Source organism: Eubalaena glacialis, chromosome 11, assembly GCF_028564815.1.
Source record: "Eubalaena glacialis isolate mEubGla1 chromosome 11, mEubGla1.1.hap2.+ XY, whole genome shotgun sequence".
Taxonomy (NCBI): domain Eukaryota; kingdom Metazoa; phylum Chordata; class Mammalia; order Artiodactyla; family Balaenidae; genus Eubalaena; species Eubalaena glacialis.
Genome location: NC_083726.1, coordinates 99,437,682 through 99,458,526, shown reverse-complemented (window position 1 = coordinate 99,458,526; position 20,845 = coordinate 99,437,682). Strand labels below are relative to the sequence as shown.

General features: G+C 36.6%; 1 protein-coding gene and 2 pseudogenes across 1 annotated transcript in view; 2 read left to right on the top strand and 1 right to left on the bottom strand.

Moving 5' to 3' along the window:
- Window positions 1-20,845, bottom strand: part of SLCO1A2 (solute carrier organic anion transporter family member 1A2) — a 103,362-nt gene that overhangs the window by 74,818 nt on the left and 7,699 nt on the right. The window lies entirely within an intron of this gene.
- Window positions 1,405-1,621, top strand: LOC133101241 (SNRPN upstream reading frame protein-like; annotated as a pseudogene).
- Window positions 1,670-2,468, top strand: LOC133101738 (small nuclear ribonucleoprotein-associated protein N-like; annotated as a pseudogene).

The following is a 20,845-nucleotide window of genomic DNA, read 5'->3' as shown; positions in this document are numbered from 1 at the left end:
AACTCTAACACAAAAACTGTTACTGTGTTCTATTTTCATATGTAAATACTGTATATATTAACAATTTTGTATCTTTTGTTTTATTTATCACTAGTTCATATCTTTCAATTTTTTATTCCTTTTTAAATTTTTATAATCAAAAATTAATTGTTAAGTTTGAAGCCTATAAACAGGGAATGAACAATACTTTTTTAATGTAAAAAAAATAAAGATAAAAAGTAAAGCTTGTTAGGAAAGAATTCTAAATATCTTCCCAAGCCGCGGAATACTTCTTGAAGGAATCAACATGCAATGTTAGACTTCATTTAATCACGCCAATCTTAAAATGACAGCAAAGAGATAAAAAGAATATGAATCCACCAAGACAAAGAGAATGAGAGAGAAAAGTTACAGGCAGAAGACAGCTACACATCTATGCAAGATGGGAAAAAACCTGAGGAGATATAATGACTTATGTTTCAGTCTCCATAAGGCTAAGAGAGCAATGTTAACAAGAAGCAATACTCCTCAGCAATAAAAAGGAAAATTATTGATATAGAAGGCGGAGAAATCTCAAATTCATTATGCTGAGCGAAAAAAAAAAAAAAGCCAGGCAAAGAGTACATTCTGTACTATTCCATTCATAGAAAATTCTAGAAAATGCAAACAAATATATAAGAACAAAAAGCACATCAGTGGTTGCCCAGCGAGGGGGTAAAGGAATAGAGGAGAATGAAGGAGTGGAACGAGGGATAAACTGCAAAAGTGCACAAGACAACTTTTTGGAAGATGGAAACATCTGTACATCTGGTTGTGGTGATGGTTTGCAGTGATGGTTTCAGGGGTGTATAAATTTGTGAAAACCAATCAAATTGTCCACTTTACGTATGTGCAGTTTATTTTATTTCTATAGTGCTTAAATAAAGATGTAAAACAACAATATAAAAATAAATAAAGGGATAGCTAAGGATCATCAGATACTTAAAGAAAGCTCCAATAAGAAATACAAAGACCAAAACAAACATTCAAAGGTAAACAAAAAGGAACTGAAGGAAATAGAGACCACAAAGGGACAAGAATTAAAAAAACAAGAGAGAGAGAGAGAGAAAGCTGTAAATAGTATCCTCGTAGATAAGAATGGATTTTACATCAATGAAACAAAACCGAGGTGCTATTCAAAAGGCAAGAGATCTTGAAAATTAAAAAAATATATGATTGTCAAAGTTGATTTTTAAATGGAAAAGTTAGCCTATCAAGTTTAGGATATTTCTAAGACGTTCAAAAAATTAAAGATATGGAAAATCAGTGAGAAAAAAATATATAAGATTAAACTAATAAATCTAATCCTCAAAAGACTTTTGGAGGAGCAGAGTGAAGCAGCCAGTGATGCCTAATGCTCTGTTTTGAAGAACAGCCAGCGGTGCAATGGAGCAGGCCAGGGACTGCTCACACCTGAAACGGACCACAGAACAGGCACGTACCAGAGGTGGAAGTTCAAGTCACACGTAGAAGGACAACCTCACCAAGCGATCGAGAGTGTCCACTGTGCCCGCAGAGATCTCAGCAGCAGCAAGTACCCATGGTAGATTTTAAGGCAAAATTGACATGGACATTCTTGCCTGAGACACCAAGAGGTGGGTAAAGCTGTACTGGAATAGCCAGGTAGCTGATTGAAACAAAAAAAAACCCCATGCTCTATCTACTCTTTGAAGCTTCTGCCCCAGCTTGCCTTGTTTGTAGGAGAACCTGCGTCATAGCTCTAACTGTAGCCTTCCCTTAGGTCTCAAGGATCCTGAAACTTTCCAGGGGACATTATCTTTGGGGGAACATCAACCATGACTATGGAAAGAGCAGCAAGGTGCTGCAGTGCGTTAACTGTAGATTGAGATGTATCTTGCAAGATGGCCAAATCTTCATTGGCATCTTTAAGGCTTTTGACAAACATATGAACTTGATCCTCTGTGACAGGGATGAGATCAAGGAGATCAGGTTAAAGAATGCAAAGCAGCCAGAGCATGAAGAAAAGCAGGTTTGGAGTCTGGGGTTGCCACATAGAGAACTTGGTTTCTGTGACTGTGGAGGGTAAACCCCCAAATATACTGACATTGTTTGGCTACCACTTGCTGGAACTACAAGAGGCCCTGGGGTTGGCAAGGCAGATGACTAAAGTGTACCAGCTAATGTTCCAATTCCCCAGGCTCCTGCTGGATGAGCAGGTCCTGTCCGAGGGGTTGGGAGGCCATCCCAACAAGTAATGACTCCAGGGAAGAGGCACTGTAGCCGCTGCTGCAGTGGCTGCTCCTGCCAGCACTGCTGGAGCCCCAACTCAGGACTCACCAAGGCAGGGGACTCCACCCACACCTGTTGGTCCAGCAACCCCAGCTCCAGGCCTTATGGCTCCTCCACCTGGTATGAGGCCACCCATGGGCCCACCAATTGGGCTTCCTCCTGCTCAAAATTCAGAGGTAGGCAGAGGGCTGCTGTTTTGATTGTAATACCGTTGGGGTGTTTTAAATTGTGAACACACACACATTTGGTCAAACTAGAAATTATTTTTTTAAAGACATTTAAAACATCTTTTACTTTTTAAAAATTTTATACGAAGACCATTCATTCATATTATGTATTATATCCTCACCTGGCACTCACCTGTATCCTCAATTCCCTCTCATTTGTTCCCCATACCTAATCCTTTCCACATCATGTCATGACCCCAGATATGATTTGAAGCCGTTTACTTCTCTAAGTCTTCTGAAGTCCAAGGCTTCATCGTCTCTCATCTGGAATACTGCCTAGTCTCCCAACAGATGTCCTGTTTTCACTCTTGCCACCCTCTGATCCATTCCACACACAGCAGTCAGGCTGATGTTTTAAAGGTGCTGAGTACAACAAGTCACACCCCTGCTTGGCTCCCTTCAATAGCTTTGGATTGGCCTCTGAATAAATCCAAAGTCAGCTCAGCCTCTGAGCCCTGCATCTTCGGGCTCCTCCTTCTGTCTCCAGCATCATCCTTCTACCACTTTCTTGTTCTTCCACTTGCATTTGCACATGCTGCTTCTCTGGCCTTGAACATTTCCCCAGCACTCTTTCCTTGGTTTTCTCTCATGCTTTAGGATTCAAGTTAAGTGCCGCCATTTTTTCTTTCTCTCACCACCATGTCAATTCTCTCCACAGTATGTACCGTTTGTAATTGCGTATTTACTTATTCACTTGCTTATCTTTGTTTCCTCCACAGGCTCTAAGCTGCATGAGACCAGGAACTTTGCTTTGTTCACTGTTGTATCTCTAGTACCTAGAATGTCCCCTGTCACAGAGTAGGTCCTTAATCACTCCTGACTGAATCGATCAGTGAATGGAATGTACAATAGGACAGTTTTTTCTCAAAAGTGTGCATGTAACCACTGAGGAGATCTGTTTTTACATGCACATTCTGATTCAGAAGATGTGGGATGGGGCCTGAGATTCGGTGTTTCTGAAACGCTCCTGCGTGATGCCAAAGCTACCAGCACCTTATTCGCACTTCTGACTAGCAAGGCTAGAGGGAATATAAAAATGAGTGATAGTGATGTTTGTCCTGTAGGGAGGAGCTTAGGATCTGATAATGGAGTTGCCTCATAAAGATGATCTAAATCACCACTACCACCATGACTTTCATTGCTATAGGAAGCATGTAAGACCTAAAATTGTTTGAGATTGGGGTCGATGTTGACTTTACCCAAACGTTATACAAGACCAACATAAGGCCAGGTCTAGCTATAACAAAATCATTCAAAGAGTTATAATAAAATACAAAATTCACAAGAAGCAATTGGTAATTCAGTCTATGGGAATAGAGATCCTTTATAACAAAGCAATAAATGTCGTGGGACAGAGAGAGGAGAATCTGAATTTCACTTTGTCCTTGGGTAGCTGTGCAACTTTAAGCAAGTAATTTATATTCTCTGAATCTCAGTTTCATCATTTATCAATTGGGGCAAATGATACCCACCTTAGAGGTGTGCAGATGAAGTGAGGTCTCACATATCATCTAAATAACTGTGCCTGGCATTTGGTAGTCCTTAAAAATATCAGGTCCACCTGTTCCTTTCTTAGGTAGAACATTACTTTCCTTATAACATTTATTTCCCAGACGGTGAAAGAATTAATATTTGAATGTATGTTTGTCATCTTTAACATCTCAGAGGGAAAAAAATTAGGAAAATAAATAAATATGTAGGTTAAAAGCAGGCATTTTGGTCTAAATGAACACTAGACCATGGATCAGAAAAACTGAGTTCTGGTCCAGGATCCAACTCAAACTAAACGTGTGACATAGGACATATTACTTAACATCTCTGGGTCTCTGTATTATTTCTATATCATTATATACACTTTGTTAAATACATTAATTATCTTCTTATGGGAAATCATTATTCTTCAAAAACATGTGATTTTATATTTCCCTTTGGAATATCAGTAATTTCTACAGAAATACTAAAATTTCAGAATCATTGTTAATTAAAACTAGGATTGGAAAACAGTTTCTTTCCTCCTAAAATCTCTACTAAACACCCTCAAACTATATTACTCAGCTTTAAAGAAATATATGAAGTCAGAGAACTTAAAATTTTACTTGGAGAACTTCCACCTTTTCTAGATTATACAGACATGTACATTTTCACTGACAGTTGGAATTTGTTTTAGCTGCTATATATGATCTTAAGTTGTCATAACTTAGAATATTAACTTAAATATGACTTAGAAATTCAGGAAAAAAAGAACAATTTGGAAAAAATAAAAAATAAATTAAATCTTTTCCTTCAAAATAATTGTGATGTTTCTATGTAATAATAGAAAAAGTCAGTGAAAAAACTGCTTGGCTACAGTTGTGTCTCTATTTAAATGCTGACAAATGAATTTACGGGTTGAAAATTGTTTTTATGCCTTTAACCCTCCTCTTCCCACTTCATTATAAATGGCTTCAGTTCTCTTCTGTGTCTTTTCTTATGTACCTTTTGCCCTTATATCTCAATCTGCTACTGAATGTTCATGGAATTAAGCCCCTAGCATTATTTGAATTTAGGTAGACACTTCAATGTCCCTGGCTTCATTCTTTGCATATAAGCATATTGTTGATATTCTTAATCGCTTCTTTTTACCAATTCCTTACTGGAAACTTCTCTTTAGTCCTTGAAAATCCACTCTGGTACTTTACAAAGATGGCAAATTCAAGTTTCTGCTGTGTGTGACACACCATTAATTCCACCAAGATACTCTGTATCTACTACGTTAACATTCACTGATGTGTTCATGTAATAATGACCCATCTGCTTCTGCTGTCTATGAGGTACTTTCTATCTATAGGGATGGAAATTAATGACAGAGTCTCTCTGAACTGACTGATGTCAGAGCTGGGAAAGGTGTGAAGGGTATATAAGAGCTGGATTACTGGTTAGCAAGTCGGGGGGTAAATGCTCCAGTGGATGCAAGCTTGGTGTTTTTCATGAAGCTTCCTTGCTAACAAAGGTATTTTCTGATATTGCTGACACTGAGACATTAAAAGGTAAGGAATTTTCTGTTGCTGGGATAGTATTATTTATTTAGCATTAGAACAAATTTGGGATTAAATACATGGTTTATTTCAAAGAAGGGCTAAAGGGATAATGTTCTATAATATTAATTTTCCAGATTGTTTCAAGAAGGAAATTGGGTAAGGGAAAATTTTGAAAATATTTGAAAATTGTTAAGGGACTACGTCAATAAAAGTATGATCCTTGGAAATTATGTTCTAAAAAAGATTTTTTAAAAGTAAGCTCTAGTTTAATATTCCATTAATCAGAGCTATAATAAATTTCTTGATTTCAATTCTGAATTATTCTTTTCAGAAAATTTGAGAAGCAATGGGCATCTGGAAACTGCCAGTAGTCCTCGTTGAGCTCTTTGTTGCATTAAACCATCTGGAAGGTACACCCATTGAAAGGTTAGTAACTTTAAAATCCTGGTTTCTTTGCAAAGTATGAGAAAATTAGAATTAAATACAGCTATGTAATTAATAGCCCTTGTGCCATGTGATTTCTGACTAAATCATATTCAAGAATAGTACATTAAAAATAGATAGCTAGTGGAAAGCAGCCGCATAGCACAGGGAGATCAGCTTGGTGCTTTGTGACCACCAAGAGGGGTGGGATAGGGAGGGTGGGAGGGAGACGCAAGAGGGAGGGGATATGCGGATATATGTATATGTATGGCTGATTGACTTTGTTATACAGCAGAAACTAACACACCATTGTAAAGCAATTATACTCCAATAAAGATGTTAAAAAATAAATTAATTAATTATTTTAAAAAGTAAATACAAAATAGAGAAAAAAAGAATAGTACATTAAGCTGTTCAACTGTTCCTTAAATTCTGTGTTCTTTAAAGAATAATGTCAGTCTGATAAATCTCTCTGATGAAACTTCTGTCAGACAGGAATGGATAGTTCCAGTTTTGACAGAGATATGTTGTAGGAACTTAGAAGAGCAAAGCCAAAACATGAAGCAAGAAAACCCAAAAGGTAGTAACTTCTGCTATACTAACCTGATTCTCAAACAAACTAGAGAAATTTAAAGCATATATGTATCTACTACGAGGTGGAATTTTACTGTATGTTTATATGTTTATATAGATTTTTTTTTCTCAGCTCTGGCAATATCCAAAACTTTTACATCTCTTTCTGGAAATTTAAATATATAGAAATAATAAAGGGGCAAATTAAATTTGCTAAGAAGTTAAATTTAGAAGCTCTAGTTAAAAAGCCATTTGTTCTTAGGGGGATTCTTTCTATATTGTTAACTGTTCTGTTAATGAAAGAGAATTATAATTAAAATATTATTTTTCATGAGACTACTTACAAGATGCTCTAAATGTAAATTAATACCTCCGAAAATGTTTTCAATAGGTAGCATGTGCATCAAGATTTTTTTTTTAAAAAGCTTATTTTGAAAGGTGTCCTTTCATTCGAATGGTAATGTTAAGGAAGTCTAAAACCTATGTAGGGTGAAAACGTTTGTAGTATTTACAGCTTTCAAATGAAAAGCCTTTAAAACTGTGATTCTCCATTTATTTAAAAGATCCTTAAGTCCAAATTCATGCATATGTCATAAATAATATAATGAGATTCATTTGTGCCTAAATTGGTTTTGATTCCATATAGTTTTGTAGAACTGAATTTATACTCTCTTAAAGACCAAGGAGAATAAGGTTACTTTTGAAGAGACTGCTTTAAGTCGTATTAGAACTCTTCTCACAGAATTATCAGCATCTTTTCTATTTTCCTTCCGGGTGTTTTTTGTTGAGATGGAGGTCTTTGGTGATATGGAAAGATTTCTAAAGCACCTATGTATAATAAATAATAAGAATCATCGAAAGATTTTTTTCTTTTCATTTTAGGGCTTATCTAGCTTACAGGATGTTCTTCTCAGAATTGACTGTAATTTTCAATTGGTTTTCTCCTGGATAAAAATAACTTTAAAACTGCCATGAAGTTTCTGGTATACTAGCAGAACAATTGAATGATGACAGGAAAATTAGCAATATTACCTAGTATTTCTGTCTATATCTTGATCTTCTCTTTCATTAGATATACTCATTTGCTAAGTATTTTTACCCAGTATGTTTTTAAGGATATTCATTTATTATGAGGTGAACTTTGCTCAGAAATAGAATAGTATGTAACATTATTTATTAACAAATTATATATTCATGCTAGTCGTACAATCTCTTACTTTAAATTATTATTAGAAATACTTATAAAACATTCATCAATTTTTTTCAGGAAATTGAATTTCCTGGAATCAGTATGGTGTGGTCATTTTTTTTTAAGGAGGAGGAAGAATTTTATATCTTGAGCTGTTCAACCATGTAATATTCTATAAAGCTCATAAAAAGCTGAGAAAGCCTATGTAGGAAACATCTCAAATTTTAAACACCTTTAAAAAAATAAAGCTGATGAAGATTTATTATTCAATGTCATTTTTTTCACAAAGTCAATCATCTCACTTGAGATCTTTTTCAATTAAGAGGTAACAAACTTTACAAACCATATCAAAACATAGTTATGTTACTTTACACTCATGAGTGAGACAAAAGGATCCCACATTTGCCCACCAACTTTTTCAGACTCAGTAGTAACTATCGGCCTGGCAGATAATCAGAGGGCAACCAAAAGTATAATTACATGGGTTTCATTCTGGATTTACTATGAGTTCCCTACAGGAACTCACATACCTCCACAGATAACTATTAAGACCTGGGATAAGGAATCCATTTAAAAACTCTTGAGGGAGTTCCCTGGTGGCCTACTGGTTAGGATTCCAGGCTTTCACTGCCATGGCCAGGGCTCAATCCCTGGTGGGGAAACTGAGGTCCTGCAAGCCGTGCAGTGCGGCCAAAAAATTAAAACATAAAAACTCTTGAAACTGATATGTTTTTAAGGAGAGACAGTTTAAGAGTTAACGTTTGGCCTATAGTCAACATCACTGTTTAAACTCTCTTAAAGCCAAGAATTTCCGTGTGTGTGTGCATGTGTGTAAAAGTGGTCAGTAGTTTTTTTTTTTTTTAATATTTATTTATTTATTTATTTTAGCTGTGTTGGGTCTTCGTTTCTGTGCGAGGGCTTTCTCTAGTTGCGGCGAGCGGGGGTCACTCTTCATTGCGGTGCGCGGGCCTCTCACTATCGCGGCCTCTCCTGTTGTGGAGCACAGGCTCCAGACGCGCAGGCTCGGTAGTTGTGGCTCACGGGCCCAGTTGCTCCTCGGCATGTGGGATCTTCCCAGACCAGGGCTCGAACCCGTGTCCCCTGCATTGGCAGGCAGATTCTCAACCACTGCGCCACCAGGGAAGCCCGGTCAGTAGTTTTAAACTAGTATTTGTTAACTAGCTGGTGGGTAGGCTGGTAGGCCATGTCCGCCTGGTAGTCAATGAAGAAAATACACATGAAAATAGGAGTATGGTGCTTTTCACTAACCATTTCAGCCAACTTTTTCCATTTTAACGTTAGTTTTGGGTGGAATCTTGTATATCCTGACTACCATATTTACATGAAAAGTCCTATTTGGGAAAGCAGGTTCACAATTATGAAACCAACAAACATAAAAGCTCTTAGTTTTTCTTTACAGTAGAATGATGGCCCTCTTAGCTAACTCAAAGAAGGTAATATTTTAGTTAGAATAATTTTAAATCCTATTACAGACTTTGAGACCAATTATCAGACATATCAATTATCAATTATCAGACATTTAACACATAGAGTATTTCACACTCTGCTCCAGGCATTTGCCAAACATATCCTGGAACAGAAATCCCTTCTTTTTAAAAAATAGATTCACTATATATATACATATATATATTTATATATTTATATATTTATTTGTTTATTTATTTATTTATTTTTGGCTGCGTTGGTTCTTCATTGCTGCGCGTGGGCTTTCTCTAGTTGCGGCGAGCCGGGGCTACTCTTCATTGCGGTGTGCGGGCTTCTCATTGCAGTGGCCTCTCTTGTTGCGGAGCATGGGCTCTGGGCACGCGGGCTTCAGTAGTTGCAGTGCGCGGGCTCTGTAGTTGTCGTGCATGGGCTTAGTTGCTCCGCGGCATGTGGGATCTTCCCCGACCAGGGCTTGAACCCGTGTCCCCTGAATTGGCAGTCAGATTCTTAACCACTGCACCACCAGGGAAGTCTCCAGAAATCCCTTTGAAACTTCTCAATTTGATCCATATTTCCTTTATTGCTTTAAATTTATCAGTTTGAAGTGTTTGGGTCAAATTCCAATTACTGCTGTTTTTCAGGAAAAGTTTATCATCTTTTAGAATTGAATGTTCAGTGTATGAGTTACTGGTTCAATTCTTTAAAGCATTAAATCATTCTTTGGACATGCATATTGGCCATGTGTACTATACATGCAAAAGAAATAATTAAATAGATAATACGAATAAGACTGATATACAAACCAGGTAATTCAGCCCCAAAGTGGGTTTCCTTTGCCTGAATAATTGGTTTGTCAACATACACTCACATGCAACAGATAGCAGGTCATTTAATGCTGCAAGAAAAATTTTCTGTGTGGGAGAAGATCTGAGAGTAAAAACATAAAGTTTCACTTGCGTTTTTAAAATATTTACTCTTAGGCTATCTCTATACAAACTATTCATGAAGTACTCCCCATACAAAATAAACACATTGAGATCAAAACCATTGCAATTTTGCCTCAAATTATGTATATCCACTGGCTTCTGGATATTGAGATTTTAGCCTCATACCTGTATCTCTCTCCCACTCTACACTTAACGTAATGTTAACCAATATTTTGGTTTCTGTGGAGCTGAAAACTAAAATATATCCCTAGTGCTCCTAACAACCAGCAAAAAACAATGTTAAAATTGTGTCTATTTCCAGTACTGTTATGAGAGCACATTAAAACAAAAGATGGTATAAAAATATAGAGTTGATGCAAATTCTGTAAATAGAAACAGAAGTTAAAATTCAAACAAATTATTCACAATTATCATTTCTGACTTATCCACAATATTATTATGCAGTTGTTCCAGGTTGCGGAAAGAATATGATGAATATTAATACCATTGACATAAAAAGACTTTCTGTTTTAACATTTAAACCAATTCTATCATTAAAATTGTTGAATGCATAGGAACCTAGTAGGTGGCAGGAACATGGTAATCTCCACTTATTTATGCTAATAGTAATAGAATTCCCACACTACAATAGTCAAAGTGCCTGAACAGGTGATAAAATTGATTCCCTTGAGACTTCATAATATCTGACATTTCTCTTAACACTACTAATTCAATGATCCCAGGAAACGCAACAAAAATTAACTAACACTACTTAATTATTATTGGAAAGATGCAGGAAGTGAATGTATATATATTTTAAGTCTACATATTCCAGATTACATATATATTTTACTTTCTAAGTCCTTTTTTAAATTGGGCAATAGATTAATCAGTATTTAAAAGCATATAAGACAAAGACATTATCATTATTATCTTGAATATATTCTGAATTTCCAAAGAAAGGATCACACTGGGAAATTCAACACTGCCTATAATGGAGGGTTTGCTATATGATTTCCAAGCTGCATCTTCAAGGTGTCCAAAAGCTCTGTCAATCATCCAGATATTTGCAAATCAAAACATTGAATTATTAATGTGAAGATGTCTCCTCTACGTTTCATCAATATGAGATATTTGGTGTCACATACATAATAGCTGTACCCAATCCTGACTCCAGGTCTCTAACCTTTCATATTTGTTCGATGTCACCAGTCGTCAAATGGAAAAGCGGAGATGCAACACCGCCACTTGTGCAACTCAATGCCTGGAAAATTTTTTAGTTTGGTCCAGCAACAACCTTGGCGCCATTTTCTCACCTACCAAGGTGGGATCCAATACATACGGCAAGAGGAATACAGTTGAGATTTTAAAGAGAGAACCACTGAATTACTTACTCCCTTTAGAGGTCAGTGCACCTCACAGTTCTTATTGTATAAATACTCTAGTGATTTGCTATAGACTTTAACAGTGTTTCTTCATTTCTGGAGTGAATATATGAATCTCTGTGTCCCATGTTTGTCACCAGGACATATAAATTGCCATGTTAAGAATTGTTTAAATTTAATACAAATTAAGATCCCATAATAAAAAGACAGTCTTTAAAAATGAAATATTTTGGCTGTAGATTTTTATTTTTAAAACATTTTAAAAAGTCGTTACTTTGGCCTGTACCTTTATGACCTGAGTTTGAGAACAAAGGGGAAAATGGTTACTGGAAACTTGATAAATTGTAAACAAGTAATAGTAAAGTTCTGATTATAAACATTAGAAAACCAGCAATTGTAGTACACTTGTTAAGCAATCCCTTTTTGCATTAGATTTCTGAAATGAAATAAAATGCTGCTTAAAACAGTAAATTAAAGCCTTCTCCTGATTCAGTCAAAATATTTTTGTTTAATTCTGTTTTTTGTTGTACTTGCTGGTACTAAGAGGTAACTTAAAACTTTAAAAAGCAATGTCCCTGAGGGTTTCATTGGGAGTTATCATCAGTGAGCTTTTATTAAATGTATATGCCCTTTATTCTAAGTGGCTTTCAGCAAATCTTAGTCATATTCTTATACAGGGTACTGAAAAAGCAGTTTGTGTTCCTATTAACTATATCTTCATTTAAAAGACTATAGACTGGGGCTTCCCTGGTGGTGCAGTGTTTAAGAATCCACCTGCCAATGCAGGGGACAAGAGTTCGAGCCCCGGGCCAGGAAGATCCCACATGCCACGGAGCAACTAAGCCCGTGCGCCACAACTAAAGACCCAACACAGACAAAAATAAATAAATAAATAAATAAATAAGTTTGTTTAAAAAAAGAAAAAAAAAAGACTATAGACTTCTGGAAATTATGTACTCCATGGCAACTTATTTTCATAGTTTAATTAACTGGGCATTTTTGGCAGAGGTTCCGTGTTTGATGCCCTTTTTTTGGAAGGAAGCTGAAGTACTGAACATGAAGTGAAATGTTTTGCTTTAAGTCAGATTCTTATGTGGTATCTGCTTTTCCCTGACTCTGAGTTTCATACTTTTGGAAGTAGCATTAACTCATATAAACTGCTATCATGCTGCATTATGCATTTCTAAAGGCACTCAGCTTTTATTTAAAAAAAAAATAGAAAAAGGAAGCATCTCAATCTTAGTGAGAATCTGACTCATTGACTTGATTGCTACATTAAAATTTCCCCTTATGAAGTATGCCTTAGATCACCAGGTTATAGACTTTGTTGTTGTTTTGTTTGTTTGTTTGTTGGGGTTTTTTGGAGTGTATAGAGACAGAAGATGTTATTTAGAGTGATTTTATGTCATGAATTGCATACTGAAATACATGAGTACATAAATTCCTATTTGTGATGTTCAATTGTTAGCCTCTTTCAAAGTGGATATGAGCACATTTTAAAGTGAGTAAGGTACAATTAAATTACAATCTCTTAAATTTACTTATTTAAAAATTTTCCCACAGTAGTCTACATTAAGTAACACTTTATTGCATCTCACATCTATATCAACTCCCCAATCTATCTTTCAAGTGTTAATGAGATTTTAATGAGCGCATATGATTTTCAAGGACATTGCATACAGCAGTACACAATTCCTAGATATAAAACAAGAAGAATTAATGTATAGTAACCTAACGACCTCTGGTGCTAAGGAGTTGGATAGAGTTAGGGTTACTATGTCACTTATTCCAACCAGGAGACTTTTGAGAAGGAAAGAGGTTATTACATTGATACAATAGACATTAAGAGTAGATGTTATTCTAAAGTTTACTCATTACGTTCATTATCAAGGTGAAACATTTGAACAAATTCAGCATTATTTCCTTAGTTGGTATTCATAGGCCAGTAGGAATCTAAATATATAAAGGTTGGGAATGCCTTATGTACCAAATACTTCCCCTGGCTCCTCATAATTAAATACCTTGTGAAAATAATGATTAGTTTTTCTTTATCGATGTAACTGGAAATAGCAACAGTAAGTTTTGGTGACTAAGTTTATCCCAACTCATCTCATTGTGCCTGTGGTGCTTGAAATCATAAGTACTCTCGAGTAACCTTCCAAATATTTATGTCCATGCTACAAATTATATTTTATTGAAGATTTAGAAATAAAAATGCTTCCTATATCGATCATGTTGCAATACAGAGTCAGAACAAAGAATTTATTTATTAATACTGCATTTAGCACTTCCAGAAATTCTCTTGAAGCATTGTGAGAGGACATTCTGCAATAAGCCTCTTACTTTTCTGAAGCCTGAATATCATTACCTGGTAATATTATGCTGAGATGAAATAACACCTTCAGGTCAACAGTAGAAAAGCCTGTGAGTCTAAAGCTCCTTTGGCTGAGTGCAGGGAGAGCTTTTCATATAATGTAGGAGAAAGTATTCTTTTTCTACCCATTATTTTCCCTTTCACATACACACTACCCAAAACTATGGAAAAATCCGTCTTCCTTACACTCAGTGCATCTGTAGTAGATATTATTAGTGCTCACCGACATCCTCTCCTTCCCGAGCATACAAGGGAGTATATAGTTCTCAGACCCTTGCATTCAGGTGGTGCTATGTGGCACATTCTGGCCAATGAAATATTAGCAGAAATGATGTGTGTCACATCTAGGCTGACACAATAGGTTAAAAAACCTATGTGAAAAATTTCAATCTTTCTCTACTCTGCTGCAGCCGTTGCTGGTGAGGCTTCCCTCTGGCTGGGGCCCTGAGTGACTTCATGGAGAAGAGCTCTCCTACTGATCTGTCTTGGACATGGAGTGTCACCAAGAAGTAAACTTTTGTGACTTTTTATCTACAGCCTACCAAAACAAAATAACCAAAGTCAAATTTTCATCCTCCCTAATGAACCTACTTGTCCTCCTGACTCTAATATATCTAATAGCAGCATAGCCATTCTTCCACTGTAATTCAGCCTTGATATCTTGAAATTATCACCGATCGCTCAAATTCCTTGCTCCCCACATTCCAATTAGTTACCAGGACAAGTGTACTCTACGTCCTTGCTACTAGGATATGTCTCTTCTTTCTTCTCCCATTGCCAGTAACGTAGCTCCAGCCTTCTTTGTGCAAGCCAGGATCCCTGCAACAGGCTGCTGAAATAGTTTTCCACCTCCAATATTTACTGCCATTCTATACATCGATACCAGAATAAGTTTCCAAATGCACATTTCTTATTATATCAGTTGTTCTATGCAAAAATTTTCAAAGGCTTACAAAAATACATCAATTATTTTAGCCTATCATTCAAGTCCCTCCATTAAGTAACCCCTATCCTCTTTTCCAGCTTTACCCCACATCATTTCATTTCTTATACATACACTCTGCCAAACTCTTTTTTTAGTTGTTTCTGTTTAACTGATGTCATCACATTTTCTCTTATTTTCCAGGCTCTGACTCTTCCCTCCGTTCCCTCCAAATTGAATGAATGTCCCCCAGTGCAGCCTTTTGAAATCTTTCAATGACAAAGTCAAGAATCTTTCATCATTGCCCTACTGAATATGATTTCTCCACCCACTGAGCTCTAACCACACTTTGAAGATATCTTTTAGATTCAAAAGAAATCTGATATTAAAGTATCATATTATTACTATTTTATTCATATTAAAATACTCTATTATAATGTTATATTATTGTTGTATTATTTGTGTGACTGACACATTTCTCTTCAGCATTGCTAGATTCCTAACTAAGGGCAGAGACTGAAACTTAGTCATTCTCCATTTCACAAATTTCCTACTTCACAATCAAGAAGATTAAGCCTATCTACACATTCTGGAGAAAGTTAGGCTACTTGGGATTTTCCATCTTCTGTCCTTGATATTGTGCTGGCATAGAGCTTAACTGCTCTTATCTTCTGAAAATAACTTGATATTTATTTACCACCAGCATCTTTTGGTTGACAATGGATTAAGCCAGCCATTCCCAACCTTTTTGGCACCAGGGACCGGTTTCGTGGGAGACAATTTTTCCATGGATTCGGTGGGTGGAATGGTTCAGGTGGTAATGTGAGTGATGGGGAGCGATGGGGAGCGGCAGATAAAGCTTTGCTCACTTGCCTGCCACTCACTTCCTGCTGTACGGCCCGGGTTGGGGGGTTTGGGGACCCCTGGATTACACAATTGTGCTTTCTAAGCATATCATACAACTTATGGAAGAAGCAAGTACTATCATTTTATCCCAGGGGAGTTTTACCACGTAACTAAAAATAATTGATAAATTGCTATGGAATGTATCATCATACCAGAACATATTAATTATGGTTTTCTTGATTTGAGTTACTAAACCCTTTGGGAAATGAATTCCTCCTCCAAATAAACTAAACATAGTATTACACAATTAAATATTAAATTCCATAAAATAATTATTAAAATAAAAATTCTAAATTTTCATAACAAGTAACACTGAGTAAATTCCATTAAAAATGGTTTTTCTGGTGGAGTGGGACAGGAGCAAATGGTCATGTTTCTCAACTTATTGAAAGAAAAGTGCTCTTTCATTTGAAAAATTACATATTCTAGCATATGTTCCTTCCCCCTTATTATTGATTTATAACATACATCTCATTCATGAACAAATTTCATAAACAAAATTCAAATCTCTGCCTATTGCTAAAACTTTGGAAATTTTAAATTTTTGATCATTTTTGTGAAAACATATGCATTGGCCATTCACCTCCATGCTGCTCTTTAACCTACATTATTTGGACAATATTTCCACTGACTGAAAAGTCTTTGCTTTGAAACATTTATTAACAGTGCACATTGAGATATCGAAGAACACAGTGAGTCAGAGTTCTGTGGAATTTCCAACAGAAGAAATAAAGACACAGAACACTTTAGAAATTTATCTATGATGCTCAGACATGACAATCAAACTTGAGAGTTCTGGGCAGTCAGGAGAGAAATGGATTAAGTATTCGTGCTGAGTAGGTTTATCAATTTAGGAGCCAAACAGGAGCTTAGAGTTTACATATTAACAGCCAGATGTTTTTCTGTGAGGCTACATGTGAATAAGTTAAAATAGCTATATCATTTGGCTTGCAATTAGTATCCTTAAGGTTATAAAAATTGTCACACTTTATATTGTCTGGAATTAGGACAACTCGCAGTAATTTCTTAGAAAATTAAATTATGCTGTGACAGCTAGTCATATAGCATATAGCAGCTAATGTTTTTCTTATTATACCTAGGGAGGAATCCTTTATAATACAGTGACTTTTTTTTTTTTTTGGTTGCTAAAGAAATCACTGAGTAACAAGATCTGGTGGAAAATTTCATTGTGCTTCCAAGGCCCATTCTACTTCTGGGCATCTACTAATGACATGAAATACACCTGTGCTGGGTTGAAGTAAACAATGGTAGCTTCTTTAAAAATTGCAATCAAATTCTTCACCTCTTCTTCATTGTATAGGTGGTGTCAATAGCATCTCTGATAATTTCAAACCTCCTATTTCTTCATGATGACAGTGTAGAAATGCTTATGAAGTGAAAAAAAATGAACAACAGTATGGACCAGAGATTTGAGTTTTGATGCATTATTATTGATCCAAAGTCTTTTTTATGTCTTAGAAAAGATAAGATATATACATTTCTCCTGGGACATGGGTAGAAAATCCTTCTCTTTCTCAGAGGAGGGAACCACCATTTTGCTGCTGTTCACCATGCAGCCGAAGATGGGAGATTTGCATTTGCTCCACAGCAAAGCCCCTCAGGGGAAGTATGGGACAGCTAATGAAGGTATATCCTCATTAGTGCCTTGTGGTAGGAGGACTGTGTAGCCTGGGGTCACATAGACTTGGGTGCCTACTCTGAACCTCTGTCTCCTCATGTGTGACATGAAAAGAATAATAAATAACTCAGAGATAGGCAGTGAGGATGAAATGAGATCGTGTCAGGGATGAAAATAGCTAAGACTTTGGCTGCAAATCTGCCCTGCAATAAATGTTGTTTCCTTCCTTTTTCCTTGTAGAGGAAGCTTCCACTTTCTCCCTCTGACGTGGCATTGGATCACACTTTGTAAGGGGGCGGTACCTGCCCACTGTAGAGGTCAGAAAGGTGCTTGAGGGAGCAGTTAATATGTTTTTTTAATAACAGAGACTCTACCCTACCTCTGAATGTCCCTATCTGTTTATCTATCTCAGCTTGTACTTGGTATGATTTAATTGGTACCCATTAATTGCTAAGCCCCACTGCCTCCCCATTTAGAGCTTCATTTATGGCAGGCTTACTATGTACCAGATGCTATTTTAAACTCATTCACATGTATTTACTCCTCATAAAACCCTGTGAAATGAATACTGTTATTTCCAATTATAAAGCCTTGGGGATGTAATTAACTATAGTTAATAATAATGTATTGTATGTTTGAAAGTTGATAAGAGAGCAGACTTTAAAAGTTCTCATCACAAGTAAATAATTTGTAACCATGTATGGTGATGGATGTCAACTAGATTTATGGTGGTCATCTTTCTTAATATATACATGTATCGAATCATTATGTTGTGAAACTTGAAACCAGTTTAATGCTATATGCCAATTATAGCTCAATAAAAATACTATTATTATTCTCTACCTTACAGATGAAGAAACTGAGGCTGTTTGACCTTGGGCAAAACACTTCACTTTCTTCTGCCTCGGTTTGTACCAAATACAAACCAAGTCCCATGGTGGAGCCAAGATATCAACCCAATTATTCACCATTCCATATGTTTGCTTAGCACCTAATATATGGCAGACACTCTGTAAAGTGCTGGGGATGCCCCAGTAAATCAGACAGACAAAATCCCCCATCCTCATGGAGTTTACATGCTAATTTTGGGGCGGGGTGGGTACCAGAACTGTGCTTTTAGCCACTATGTTATACCACTTCCCCCAGTCCAAGGCATCTGTAAAATCTCTTATCTTCCTTTCACAACACTGTCAGGAAAACAAGAAATCAGGACAGAATTAGGATGGGGGAAAAGTCATTATTTTCTAAGTACCATCTACATGCGCTTTATATATATTGTATTGTTAATCGTCACAAAACTCCATCAGGCAGGTATCGTTATACAAGTTACTGATAGAAACTAAGGAATAAAAAATGGGCTGATACAAAAATTTCATTCTGTAAGAATAGATAAGAATGACAGCGACTTCCCTGGTGGTCCAGTGGCTAAGACTCCACGCTCCCAATGCAGGGGGCCTGGGTTCGATCCCTGGTCAGGGAACTAGAGCCCACATGCCAAAACAAAGATCCCGCATGCTGCAACGAAGATCCTGCGTGCCGCAGTTAGGACCCAGCACGGCCAAATAAATAAATAAATATTATAAATAAATATTTTTAAAAAAAGAATGACAGGAATTTCTTTGCCTTCTCCTAACAAGCCACATCTGTCAAAATAAAGGATAGTATCTGTAAAAGAAAATGAGCTGACTTGTCCAAGATCACACAGTTAATAAGGGTCATTCCAAGACTGGAACCAAGGTTTATCAGACTCCAAAGCCCAGGCAATTTCTCTACTTCATGTCCAAACAAAAAATCTTTTTTTCCTACTTCCACTGTGGCCTATTTTGTGTAGGACTCTGCCAAAGCAGTTTGCCTGAGAACTGGACAAACAGGTCAGGCAAAAGAATAATGGGGCAAGAAATACGTGTTCAGAATATAAAGAACTTGTTTGCTTTTGAGGATAAAAATCTTTACCCAGTATCAGATAGCTTTGTCTTACTTTATTTTGTATTTTAAGGTTTCAACTGAAAGAAAGTTTGAAAAATCTAATACGCTTATTAAAAATTTCCAATACTGAAAGATTACTTGTAGCTTATCTTTATCCCCTCTCCCTAATCCAGCTGAGATTTTCATAATGACTTTTCTTTTTTTTTTAATTGAAGTATAGTTGATTTGCAATGTCGCGCTAGTTTCAGGTGTACAGCACAGTGATTCAATTTTTTTTTTTTTTTTTTTGGCTGCGTTGGGTCTTCGTTGCTGCGTGCAGGTTTTCTCTAGTTGCGGCGAGCAGGGGCTGCTATTCCTTGTGGTGCGCGGGCTTCTAATTTCTGCGGCTTCTCTTGTTGCGGAGCACGGGCTCTAGGCAAGCGGGTTTCAGTAGTTATGGCACTCAGGCTCTAGAGCACAGGCTCAGTAGTTGTGGTGCACGGGCATTCAATTTTGTATATATATATATTCTTTTTCAGATTTTTTTCTCTTACAGGTTATTATAAAATATTGAGTAGAGTTCCCTGTGGTATACAGTAGGTCCTTGTTGGTTATCTATTTTGTATATGGTAGTGTGTATCTGTTAATTCCAACCTCTTAACATATTGACTTTTCTATTGAGACTCATTTCTTTGTTCTGTATACAACTAAGAAAATTTTCTTTTATGGTTAAATGAAAATTCTGCCAAGTGAATAAGCCCAAATCCAGTAGCCAGTCCATGAAGGTCCCTCCCACGGAACTTCAGATTACATTTCACACCTCACACTCGCCGACCTCTACACCCTTGCTCATAGAATTTGCTCACCTTTCGATATTCTCCCCTCACCCTCTTGGAGTCTACACCCGGGTTCTGTTCAAATGCCACAGTCTCCAAGGAGCCTCTCCTCTGAATTTACATAGACTTTTATCTGTATTACTCTGCCGATATCAGTTTATTGAAACATTCACTCAGTCACTCAACAAATGTCCATTGAGCTCACGTTGGTATTTGATACTATTTTAGTGGCTGGGGTTTAGAGAATACCTTGAAGAAGTTTACAGGTTTACCTTGTATTTTGGTTATGTATGCACAGGTATTATTTCCTCATCTAGCCTGAAATCTAGGACAAGGGTATGTGAGTTACTTCTGTAATCCCCACAATATTTAAACCCAGTCCTTGCACATAACAGGTACTCAATAAATACTGGCTGAATGAGTGTGTTCCATGAATAATGAACATGCAAATGAATGAGTAAACTTTAATATAAAGTTCTGATATCACACAGTGATGAAGTTGATAGAGTGTGACTTCTTACACTCCCTTTGTAAAACAAAGATAATAATTGTAAGGTTTTATTAAAGACTAGGAATGAAATGCGCAAAGTACGTGGCACAATTTTGGGGTTCAGTCAGTGGTAACTATTATAGCCATGATAACTGCACACAAACAAACGAATGATATGGTGTCACAGTGGGTACTTTTGTTATTAATAGCAAACCAGAAGGATTTAAAAAGCGGGGGGGAGGGGGGAGATAAAGGTGGGTAATAAAAGTGGGCACAAAACGATGTAGGGAAAGGTTCAAAGAAACAAAAACAGAAATAG